The sequence below is a fragment of the Myotis lucifugus genome, unplaced genomic scaffold (assembly GCF_000147115.1).
Source record: "Myotis lucifugus unplaced genomic scaffold, Myoluc2.0 scaffold_43, whole genome shotgun sequence".
Classification (NCBI taxonomy): domain Eukaryota; kingdom Metazoa; phylum Chordata; class Mammalia; order Chiroptera; family Vespertilionidae; genus Myotis; species Myotis lucifugus.
The window spans coordinates 2,431,257-2,443,980 of NW_005871091.1; the positions used below are offsets into that span (position 1 = coordinate 2,431,257).

At 46.4% G+C, this 12,724-nt stretch overlaps 1 protein-coding gene across 1 annotated transcript in view; it reads left to right on the top strand.

Annotated features, from left to right (window-relative positions):
- Positions 1–12,724, top strand: part of PTPN3 (protein tyrosine phosphatase, non-receptor type 3) — a 126,824-nt gene that overhangs the window by 12,990 nt on the left and 101,110 nt on the right. The gene's annotated exons all lie outside the window — the stretch shown is intronic.

The following is a 12,724-nucleotide window of genomic DNA, read 5'->3' on the forward strand; positions in this document are numbered from 1 at the left end:
ATATGTCAAGCCTCTAATTGCATCATGTCTGCTAACATCCCATGGCCTTAGGGAGTCACATGGCCACGCCCAAATTGAGCACAGTGCAGGCTATCCACTTGTAGTGTAAGGAACTTCAGGGTCACGTGGCAATGAGCATGATGCAGGGAGGAGAGGAAAACTGGTGGACAATGCAATCGGCATAACCTATCACACTCCTCACTTTTCAGGATAGAAGTCATCTTCAACCATGTTTTCTCTCCTCACATGTAAACTTCATAAAATCAAGGACTTCACTCTTTCCCCAGAGCCTAGGACAGTGCATGGCATACAGTTGGTACTAATTGATATTTGTTGAACAAATTAATGCTCCTGGCTGTTTCCTCCTCACATTCTCACTTCCCAAGAGATGGCATCTGATTGGGTAGGTTCGCTACCATCAAATATGGTGCAGACTAAGGAGTTTGGGCTTTATTCAGTAGGTAGGTGGTGGGAGCCATTGTGGTTTTCAAGCAGAGGAATAGGTTGTTCAACCATCTGCTTTAGCAAGATTAACCTGTTACCAATGTTGCACACACACACACACACACACACACACACACACACACAAAACAAAAAACTGAGAGGAAGCTGGGAGACCAACTGGGAAGTTATTTGCAAGAGCTCTGGTGAGAGTTAAGGAGGTCCTGAAGCAGAAGGTGGAGCTTGGGAAGGATGGAGGGAACATGTGATCCCCTTAGACGTCCAGAGAGAGGAAGTCTTGGGGCTTGGAGCCCAGGCAACTGGGCATGTGGTCAATGGACAAGAAGCAGGCTGTGGCATGGGCTGCCCTGTTAATCTGGGGACAGTGAAGTTTGAAATGTTTTGGGACATGCAGCTAGAGGTGCCAGGTAGGCATCAAAGACTCAGAACTGGCCTCAGAAGAGATTTCTGATTAACATCTTAGTCAATTCATTTAGATCACATTTACATACATCACATTATTACATATATTATATTTACATATAATACCCACTTAGGCAAAGTCTTCTAAACCTGCTGGATACCCCCACCTGCTAAAGATCAGGTTAGCAGCTCATTGTAGTTTCTTGGCTTTCGTAAGTCTCTGCCTGGAGCAGAAGCGGGCAAAGGTCACAGCAGGAAATCAGATTCACAGAGACACGTGACCACTCACTGCCAGGCACCATCACCTTTCTTTCCTTAGGAGTTTGAATTCCGCCAAAGACAGCCCCTGACTTTCACACAAATGTTTATAAACCCCTTCTCTGTGCCAGGCACTGTGCTCAGGGCCAGAGATCCGGGGATGAATAAGGGAACATCCCTGCCCCATCTCCCCCAGGTCAGGGAAGCGGGTGGAGACGTATGGACTTACATAACTGCAACCAAGTGATACAGGGGTGTGGATAAATAAATGTTCAGTGGCCCTGGCTGGTTTGGCTCAGTGGATAGAGCATTTGCAGGCTTGATCCCCAGTAGGGGGTGTGCAGGAGGCAGCTGATCAATGATTCTCTCTCATCATTGATGTTTCTATCTCTCTCTCCCTCTCCCTTCCTCTCTGAAATCAATAAAAATAATTTAAAAAAATAAATAACTAAAAAATAAAATAAATGTTCAGTGGACATTCAAACCGGGGGCTGGGCAGTTCTGTCTGACAAGAGGATAGGAGATAATAACAGACGTTAAACTTTTGGGAAAGGTCGGGTGGATGGGAATGGACAACAATAAAGAACATTCTAGCCGAAACCGGTTTGGCTCAGTGGATAGAGCGTCGGCCTTCGGACTCAAGGGTCCCGGGTTCGATTCCGGTGAAGGGCATGTACCTGGGTTGCGGGCACATCCCCAGTAGGAGATGTGCAGGAGGCAGCTGATCGATGTTTCTCTCTCATCGATGTTTCTAACTCTCTATCTCTCTCCCTTCCTCTCTGTAAAAAATCAATAAAATATATTTTTAAAAAATTTTAAAAAAAGAACATTCTAGATATGTGCACAGCTTGGCTAGTGACAGAGGTGAACCAAATTTGTGTTCTGAGAGAGCTGATACTGGGGGGGGGGGGGGGGGGCAAGGGGCCGGGAAGGAAAAACCAAGGTGATGCAGGGTCACGATCCTGCAGCTTTGAAGACACAGTAAAGGAACTAGAGATGTGGCCGGGCTTTCCTGTCCTTGAAATATTTACGTTGGACTCGCCTAGGTCTGGCTCTCGCTTTGTTAAGAGAGCAAGACGACTCATAATGATTAGTTAAAAGTAGGTAAAATATTTTAATCCCTTGCCTGACATGGTTGTGACCAAAGGATGACGAGCCATGGGCATGGTGCTTTCAGTTTCAGAGTGCTGCCACACACCTGGCCTCGCTCCGTCCTCACACCATGTGAGAGGCAGATGTGACCAACATCTGACTGACAGATGAGACATGTCGGCTTAGGAGTCCCTACCAAATGCGTCTGTCAGTAGTTATAAAAGCCTTTCTTCAAAAAGCCTTCAAGATTAGCATAAGAGTGCCTGACGAAGGAGGTGTGTGTTCTCTGTTCTCAGGAATGAGAAAAGTGTGTTTGGCGACCAGTGACTTCCAGAGAATTATGTTGGTTGGGCTGGTGGTTTCCAAATGCCCTTCAGACCATGAACCAGCTGCACCCAGGAGTTTCTTAATAATAAAGACTGTAAGTCTCCACCCGAGGGCTTTGCAGATTCAGTAGGTCAGGAGTGAGGACAAGGGACTAATATGAGCAAGACTTCCAGGTGATTCTGATGCACAGCCTGCTGGAAAATGGTTCAATGTGCCTATCTCGGTCCACGGATAACTTGAGGCCCTGACGGTGGGAATGTGTTCCACAGGCCGCCTGCCTTGGCATCTCTCAGATGGCTAAATAGAAATGCAGTTTCCTGCCGAAACCGGTTTGGCTCAGTGGATAGAGCGTCGGCCTGTGGACTGAAAGGTCCCAGGTTCGATTCCGGTCAAGGGCATGTATCTGGGTTTCGGGCACATCCCCAGTAGGAGTTGTGCAGGAGGCAGCTGATCGATGTTTCTCTCTCATCGATGTTTCTAACTCTCTATCTCTCTCCCTTCCTCTCTGTAAAAAATCAATAAAATATATTAAAAAAAAGAAAGAAAGAAATGCAGTTTCCTGGGCCCAAACCAGCATTACCAGATCAGAGTCTTCAGCAGTGGTGATCTGGAATCTATATTTTAAATGAGCTCCCAAGATCCACTTGTTCATTCATTTACGCATATCTCTTCAGTATTCGCTGTGTGTGAGACAGCATTCCAGGCACAGGGGGGCGGGGAGGGGGGGCTGTGTAATGGTGAACAAGACCCACAGCATCCCTCTCCTAAAGACACTCCCTCCCACTTCCCTAAGGACACTCCACTCTAGTTCAGCTCTTTAAACACTGGGGTTTGACACCGCCTGCCTTAAAATAATGCAGGGTTGAATGAAGGCAGTAAGGGCCAATAGGAAAGATGGAAATCTCTGAGAATCCCAGGACACTCAGCTGGGCCAGGCCAGCCAGGAATAAAAGCAGCTGGGACATGGGAGGATGCAAGGGAGAGGCCTCAGCAACAAGGGTTCCTGTTGCGAGGCCCCCATTATCTATTCCTGGTAACAAACCACTCCCAAGACTTAGTGGCTGAAAGACATTGTGTTCGTATGAGTGTGCATGTGCGTGTGTTGTTGTTGTTTTAATTTCTCATGACTCAATGTGTTGTCTATTGGTTCTTCTACTGGTCTTCTCTGGGTTCAACAGAGACAACCCGTTGTTTTTCTTATACAGCAAAGTTTTTAGGATTACTTCACTGTTTCTTAACAAAGTAGCTAAAGAAGTATTTTTCCGCCCGAATGGGACGGCTGTTTTTCTCTGCTCCCTATGCCAAGGCTGGCTTTGCAGAACGGGTCCATTTCCTCTTGCTTGACCGTCCTCGTCGCTCCCCGTTTCCGTGCGGGTTCACGGGGCAGCCAGGCTGGGCTGGCTTTCCAGTGACTTCACCAGAACCAGAGACAGGGCTGTCCGTGTTCCCACGGTCACCTCTTTATCCCAACCATGGAAAACTGACCTTTTTTTTTTTTCCATAACTAGCACAGAATGTGTCTGGGTCAGGAGCCTAACATTAACTACAAAGACTGACCTCAACCCAGGGAACTTGAGAAGAAACCAGATAACACTGTTGGGAAATGGTTCCCTCATATAAATTGGCACTTGAAATTATGTACAAGTATTATGTACATTTTTTTAATGCCACTGAACCAAATGTAATGGAAAATAATACACTGGCCTTAGTGAGTCAAGGGACTTGGCCTGACTTGGACATATCAATAAGGCAATCCAATTTCAACTACATTTCTCACTCATCACACTCCTGGTGAGTACCAGATTCTGTCTAGGCTCCCAGCATAAGAGGAAACGATGTGAGAGCGTTCACGGGTGAGGTAGTGGACTTGCTCAATTGTATATAATGTATTAAGGGTGAATCTAGTGGGATCTAAATGCAGAAGGAGGGCCTGCCAACGTCAGAGAATGATGGTTACTCAGACTGCACAAGATTGAGTGAGATCTGAAGGCTGCCCTCGATGCATTTATCCTGTAGTGTGAGGATAACATACCATCACGGCCCTGACAAAACTGGACCAGCTTCCCACAGTTGAGACTGCACATGATTCAAGATTGCAATGAAAGTGAAACCATGAGACACCAAGAAGGTTTTAATCCCCCTCTGTCCCTTGGTAATTTCTAGAATGAATTTTACTCACCCTGTTATTCCTGGTCCTCCTGTCTAAAAATGGACTTCATGGGAATTAGCTCTCTCAGCAATGCAGGTAGATAACAAAGGGGTGTGTCCTTGACCTGTAGACCTTCTATCAGCATAGCTGGGTAACTCCCAGGTGTGGAGGGGCAGAGGTGATGTCCTAATTCCTTTAACTGTTTCACCTAGAAATTGAGAGTGCATAGTGATATCTAGTCACAGAATTAATTATACTGTATTTGGGACACCACTAATCACATGTCTCCCTTATCTATCTCTCTACATCTATCTGTATCTCTTTCCTATCTACCTATTGGTGGATTAATTATCAAGCTTGAAAGCAAAATTCCAGAAGGAATTCCAGAGGGACTTTAGCTACAACACAACTCTTCTTGCTCAGTGCAGAAAGGCAAGTCATTTTTCAGACCGGGCTCAGAGCCCTCTGCATACCTTGCTCAGAAATAATAGTCACAGGCCACATGGTGTCAAGAAGAACTTTGACCCCATTCAGGGATTTTCCAAGAGCCTTCCAAAAGAGACATGCACATTAAAAAAGAAATGCAAGTCAAAATGAGGTGAGAAGCACAAAAGAACAGGCCAAATACGCTGGTGTGCAGGGATTAGAGAGTTTATAATAAGTTGGGATAATCCAGGAAGAGGTAGCTGGTGAGATGCACCTGAAAGGTTTGGGTAGGATTTCAACAGGCAGAGATGGTAGAATGAGTTGTTTCAGGAGGTTGATATGGATGGCTTCATTTTCAAGCAGAAGCAGCAAAGAGGTTTGTGCTGGTGCTTAGGCTGGGATGACCAAGACTGGACCAGTGGTGGCATCAAAGACCAAATTGAGAGAAGCCCAAGAAGGGGAAGAAATAGGAAGAGAGTAATATTTTTTGTTACAGAAGCTGGAGAACTCCCTCCCAGAGGGGGACATTTGGGCAGAAAAAGAGCCATATCTGTGTAGGCCTTGGTGGCTGCTACATTAAGTCATCTGCTCGGGCATCTTGACAGAAAACCATATGACCCTCATCAACTGGTACCCCATATGTGAAGATGATATGCCTTCGTGACTCTGCTGTCCCTGGCTGGACACAGATTCCCTTAGCTTCACACGTGACTCATGTTTACAGAGGCATCGGGGGACACTGTGTTTGCACTGTGATGCAGCCACAATGTGTACCATGGAAAAAATGAGAAGGACATCCCAGCAGGACGCCAGGGCGCAGTTGAGGAAATCCTGTGATGTGTCATCCATGCAACACTAGAAGGTCACCAGAGCACCGGGCAGGCTGAACAGTGTCTCCCATTCTTGAAATGTCACCAGGGCTGAAACACAGTTGTCTCCTGGGTCCAGATCAGGTTTCCAACATCTCAGAGGTGGCATGGGCAGCCAAGCAAGAACAGGTTTCAGAAGCTCATCTTTTCATGGATGTGACTTCCAGGAGAGGCCCAGGTAGACACAGTTCTCATCTTACTGCTCTGGCCATTGTGTTCCCAGCTGTGTCTGGAAAGCATCGTTCTTGATCCTGAGGTCACTGGAATTATTTTTCTTTCTTTTTTATCCTCATCCAAAGCTCTTTTATCTGTTCCATCCCTCAGCCACACGCATTTCCAATAGGAGGAAGAGTTCTTGACCTATGGCTGTTTCTCTTGGACCAGTTATACATTATTTGCATTGGTCATAGTTACAGCCTTGGCTTCTCATGTAACCTTGGCTTCACACCTGGACAGCAAAATTCAGAGGGAGCCAAAATGTAAAGCAAAATAATTTTTACAAAATATTATGCATACATCATTTTTTTTTCTAGAGAGTACTTCTTTTTAAATAGGTTATATATCACATAGTAGATGTATAACCCTCCCCTGCCCCCACTTATCCAGTTCCTCTTCGGGAGGTAATGACCTTCCCAGTTTCAGTTTTGTGTGTACTCTACACACATCCATGTGTTTATTTTAAGGTCTACCCCTCTTAGCAAACATCACCACCGCTGTGACTACCACCATTACCACCTCCTCTCCAGGCACGTGGTTAGCTTGCTTTTGCCCCAGGAGAGTCAGACATCTGAGAGCAGAGAGCCCCACGTCTCTCTATTAGGCGTCCCTATTTGTCTGTAGGGATGCCCTCTCTCCATCTCCTCCTCTCCTCTCCTTTTCCCCTTTATATGAGCACTTTCTTTAGGAAGTAGATGCTTTGGCACTTAATCCCACCCAGCCAAGCATCAGTGACACCTACAAGACGATGATTATCTCTTGGTAAAAAGTCCCATCCTCTTAGTTGATTTCTTAGGATGTGTTCTTGGTGTACATACATCGGAGGCTATAGGACAGAACTTATAAAACTCAGTGTGCATAAGATTCTTAGAGCACGCTATAAAATGTAGGTTCAGGGTCCCACAATCAGAGATTCAGAAGGTCGGCACTGAGACCGGGAGGCCATTTCTCACCAGGACTATTTCCCCCAAGGTGATCTTCCTATGTGGTTCCTGGATCGAACTTTAAGACCTGCTACCCTCAGTATTGTTCCTGACTCTTCTCCTATAGGAGAATCTTCTATTAAGGATTATCAAGGGTTTCCTTTATCACTGCTGATTTCTCAAAGCAGTGACCTCTGTATAACCCTTCTCCATTGCCTGTTGTTTTTCTTTCTCTTTATGTTGTTGGTCATATGAACCTTGAGGGTGTGGTCGGGAAGCTTGACAAACCCATTTTCCCTGGTTTTGTAAAATGACACCACCCCTTTCAGGGAAGGCCATTGCTTAAACACAGTCCGCCACAGTACAGCATGCCAACTTTCTTCTTTCACATTTACCACCATTTCTTCTCACTTCTAAAGCCACAGCCAGCTAGTGATGGGAACATCCTCAATGCTTTGAGTTTCCAGAGCAGGATCTCAAAGTCTCCAGACTTACATTTCTGGTTTTCGGCATGTCTATGTGGTGGTCCGTGGCTCCATCACGGTCCCTTTGGTCCTCTGTCAGATCTGAAGCATGTGTGCCAGAAAAAGAGTTTTTGAAACTCAGGTCTGTGTATCCTTGAGGCTTCACTCAAGTGTTCCTGAAGACCTGAGAGCCTTCTGAGATCATCGCTGAATGTTATCTGTCCATTTCTATGATCATGTTAAAATATACTCATAATCTGGATCATTTGGCTGATGCCCTTATAACGGAGGGCTGCTACACGATTGTGGTTCCCTCACTGAAATCTCTGCCTCCTGACAAGCTGGCATCAAGTGACCAGCCAAAGAGACAGCATTTAACTTTCGATGTGTTGTCAAGTACATTTGGCAGTCATTACATTGGCTTGGCTTTCCAGCTCAGACTGGAAGGCTGAGTCCTTGCTGAGGCTGACAGAGGAGAGGGTGGGGGACTCAGGTTCTAGCCCCTGCTGCCTCTTTGGCTCCACCAGCTCCCTTACTCTACGAATGCTCCCTTAAGGGCCTTTGAACTGGCTATTCCCTCTGCCCAGATTCTTGCCCCAGATATCTGGGTGAATAACTCCCTCATCTCCTTCAGGCCTTTGCTGAAGTGTTTGCTTAAGTCATTAAATTCCTCAATACTATTTAAAATTGCAACTCCTCACCCCACCTCCATCATTCTCCCTAGCACCCTTAACCCTGGTGTCTTAACATACAATATGACTCATTTATTCATAATGTTTGTTGTTCATTGTCTGGCTTGTCCTGTTAGAATGCATATGTCCACAAGAGCAGAGATTGTTGTTTCTTTTGTTCACGGATGTCACCCAAGCACTTAGGGCACCGCCTGACACACAGTAGGTGTTTAATAAATACCTGATGAATGAGCACCTCATGGCTGCTTTTGTGCTCATGCTAAATTTGTTCATCAGTTTTACAGACACAACTCTGGCAGTGATCATTTGCAATGGAAAGACATATTTTAATGGAGAAAACTTTAGGCTTAAAAATGTGTATTCCTCTAAGTCAGTGGTTCTCAACCTTGGCTGCACATTAGAATCACCTGGGAATCTTTTTTAAATCCTGATTTCTGGGCCTCATTCCGGAGGAATGAGGAAGCTGCCAATGCTCAAGCATTGTGGACCTACAAAATGGCAATTTTATGTGGTTTAACCTAGTAATTCACACAGTTGAAGCCATACTGTGCAAGTAATTTTTCCTCACATTCTTTTCACTTGTCATTATAACAGCACCACTTGCCCACGTAGTTAGGGATGCGTGGGCCCTTTTTGTGAGCTTGCATTAACAGCACAAATAATTGATGAGCATTAGCATCTCAGCCGGGAGCCCTGCCCTGTAAATCATTCAAACAGTCCACCCAGTGACCAGACTTCCTGTGTCTTGATGTGAATGACAATCCTCAGTGATTCTTCCGGGAAACTCTCCCTATAAGTGCCCCCAGCCAATTGCCTGCGTGCAGCACTCTGGCACCAGATTTCTGCCCAAATGGCAGCTTCTGGGAACGCTGCTAATAACTGTGTCCAGTTGCTCGCCTGTCGTTCCTCTTCACTCGTATGAATCTGGTCCATTACCAGTGATGCATATTGGGTTTGTGGAATTTCTTCCTTTTCAGGGAAAAGGCTCTCATTGGCTTCATGCATTTGTTGTTATTGTTTAGCGATTTCTGGACCAGGTACAGTCTACTAGCACTATTTTAAAAAGAGCTTTTAAAGAAAAACACACAAAAAACAAAAGCTTACCAGAAGTACGAAGGCTGCTTTTAGGGCCCTGGCTTTCTCTCGGCGAACATCATCAGAACTATCAGCTCTGTTACTTTTCATCATAGCAAAGTCCTGAGGAGTCCATGGACCATGTGATTCCATTATGTTATGATTCTGCCTCCAAAGTGATTGCCAGGAACAGTAATCTATGTGGGTCTCTCTGGCTCATTATCTGAGACTTGGTAGAGCCCTATTCCCCACTGGCCCTCTATTTGCTCTAGATATAGCTGAGTTCACCCACATAAACTAGGAAGATTAAGTGCCTATCTAATAACCCCATTTGCATAAGGTTTGGGAGCTTATGACATAAGGTCAACTGTGATTGCTGATAATAACATCGTGTCACTCCAGGGGCAAGGATCTGAAAGGATGGACTTTATTACTTTGGCCCCAAGAATAATACAGTGACAGGAGACTAGAACGTTTAAAGGTAATCCATGGCCTGCAAACACATCAAAGGATAAAGGAAATAAGGCAAAAAAACACACAAAATGGAATAATAGAATAATATGTGGTTTCTTTTACGATCAATATATGGTAAGCTACTACACAGAGGGGTAGTATTATAAAACCTAACACCCTGGCTTTGAGGTCAGAGCAAGTGGTGTTCAGATCCTGGCCCCGTTTCTTACCAGCTGTGAACAACTCCTGAATGTTTCTTTTCTGTAAAACTGACCTAAAGACACCCACTCTGTAGAGTGACTGTAAGGATTAAAGACAACACAGGAGTAAAGTATTGATCACACTTGCGCTCAATATTAGTGGTTATTATTGTTATTATTATTTGGCGTACACAAAACTTTAAGAATTTCTAATTTAATCTTTTAAATCTTTATTATTGCAAACACAACATTGTGACATTAATAGATAAACTTAAAAATCAGACTATTACATATTCCCATATTTCCTCCTAAGTCTTGACAAATGTGTAGACATTTTTACACAGTGCATTTGTGTTTTCAGCCTTTTTTCACTTAACATTGTACAAGTAAGTTTCCCCCAGTTGCAACACGATCTAATTTAGTGTAAAATAGTTATTTCAACAAATATGTCATAACCTAATTAACCATTCTTCTGTTTTCAGACACTTATTTGTTTCCAATCTGAGGGATATTCTTTCCCTTGGTTCCTGTTTCTGTTGTGGCAATTGGAAACACACGATTTTACAAATATTTTGGGTTTTTCCTTAGGGGAACGGATATTTTTTAGCTCGAATTTGAGAACATCGTTTAAACTAATGGCTGTTGACTGTGGGGAAAGAAAAGGTAGTTTCGACCTAATTTCTTGTGGAAGACAAGTTAAGACGCCTCCAAGAAATCCCATGTCCACCAGTGCAGTTTTGTTCTCATCTCAGCACTTGGCAAACTGGTCTGAAGATGAGGGATAATTGAGGTAGGCACTCAAGAAATGGATCTTTAAAGTGGGCTAACCACGCTCACGTTCTTAATTTCATTCAATCCCCACGCGCAGGCCAGATCCAGGAGGTAGATATTCGTATTATTTGAGGCACAGAGAGGGTAAGGAGCATGCACCAGATCACACAGCGGCTGGGAGAGGACAGAGAACGTCTTTCACAGACCATACATTCCCAGCTTTCCCACTGAGCTTTGAAAAAAAAATGTCCCCGACACCACCACACCCTCAGCTAAGAGTGGGTGGGACCGGAGAGGGGCTGAGCACTGGGCAGTCCCCTGCCCCGCCAGGAGGCTCCTCCCCCGGGCGCTCAGGCCCAACTGGGTTCCGAGCATGCCCAGTGCGCTCCCCGTCGGTCTCAGGTTGCCCGCTGGGCGCCGCAGCTCCAGGTTTTTTGGGCGACCGGAGGTTGGTGCGGGGCGGGGCGGGGCGTGGGGCGGGTCCTGTTCCTGGGTCTCCCTGGCTCTGTCGTAGTTCCCCCGAGGCCACTCTCCAGCGGTGTCCACAGCAGTGGCGCTGCTCCGGGACAAGGGTCAAGGGTCGAAGTGAGGTACCAGGTGCTGCCCTCTGCCACCCTATGGCCCTAGGCCTACCGACCCCCTGGACATCAGGCATCGGGTCCGGACAGGATGGTTCCAGCCAACACTACACTCCTTCATTCACATATTTATTCAACAAATAGTTTTTGAGCACCTACTGTGTGCTAGGTGCTATTGTAGTGTCTGAGACACTGCAGCCAAGATAGGCAGCCCTGCAGTCCCAGAGCTGAAATTCCCGGAGGTGAATAATACACAACGAGAATAAGCTAATTAGAGGAAATAAGTCATTGACCTCATCTCCTGCTACTCTTGCCTAATCAGTCCTGCGCCTTAGGGTCTTTGCACTGGCTGTTCCCTCTGCCAGGTTATCTGCATGGCTGAAATGTCACCTGATCTGACTACCTCATTGAAAATTGCACTCCCTCCACCTCCAATTCTCCTCATCCTGTTCTTTTCCCCTCGTAGAACTTATCACCTTCAAGTATACTATATGCTGGTATGTTTATTGTCTGTCACCTGCCTATCCTTCCCCCTCGCCGCGACCCCCTCCCCCCCATCCCCAAACTCCATCAGAGGACAGGATTTTTGACTATTTGGTCACCAACGCATGAAGAACCAGAATAGATGACTAATAACTATTTGTTGAATGAATTAATGGATAAATTGTGATACATGTGAAGTAACGAAAGTGAGGACATGGGAAGTAGAACAGGCAGGGAGCTAACGGGTAAGGTGGTCAGGGAAGGTCTCTCCCAGGAGTGTATTTGTACAATGAAAAGGTGCCAGCCACGAAAAGCTGGGCAGAGAGGGAAAGGCCTGCGGAGGCTGGCCAAGCCCTGAGTGTGTGATGGATAGAAAGGAGCGCCTGGGCTGCAGGAGGGCAGGTGTGCGATGAGGTGGAAGAGATGAGGCAGGGGCCCCACAAACCTTGGGAAGGAGGTTTAAGCTTACTAGTGGACGGGGGTGAGCACTGGACAGCAGGACCCTCTGGACAAGACGACGCCTCATTCCACAGGTGTGTTGAGCCGACTGCTTGACATTCCTAGGTATGAAATCACTCAGGGCCGGGCACGTAGTAGGTGCCCAATGAATGGTTATGGGACGAATGTCTGCGTGCATGCGCGAGGGGACTCCGGGCTGCCCGGAACCCGGCAGCAGAGCCCGGGTGGCTGGGAGGCGCGTCCCGGGGAGACTGCCCCGGGCGGAGGTTGGGCAGGTACGCCAACGGGGTGGGTTGGGGTCGGCGCCCGGCCCGGCCCTGCTCTGTGTGTGACAGGGTACGGAGCCCCAACCGCCCTGATGAGCCCTGCTCTGTGCATGACAGGGGGCAGAGCCCCAACTCCCCAATCGGCCCTCCTCTGAGCCCA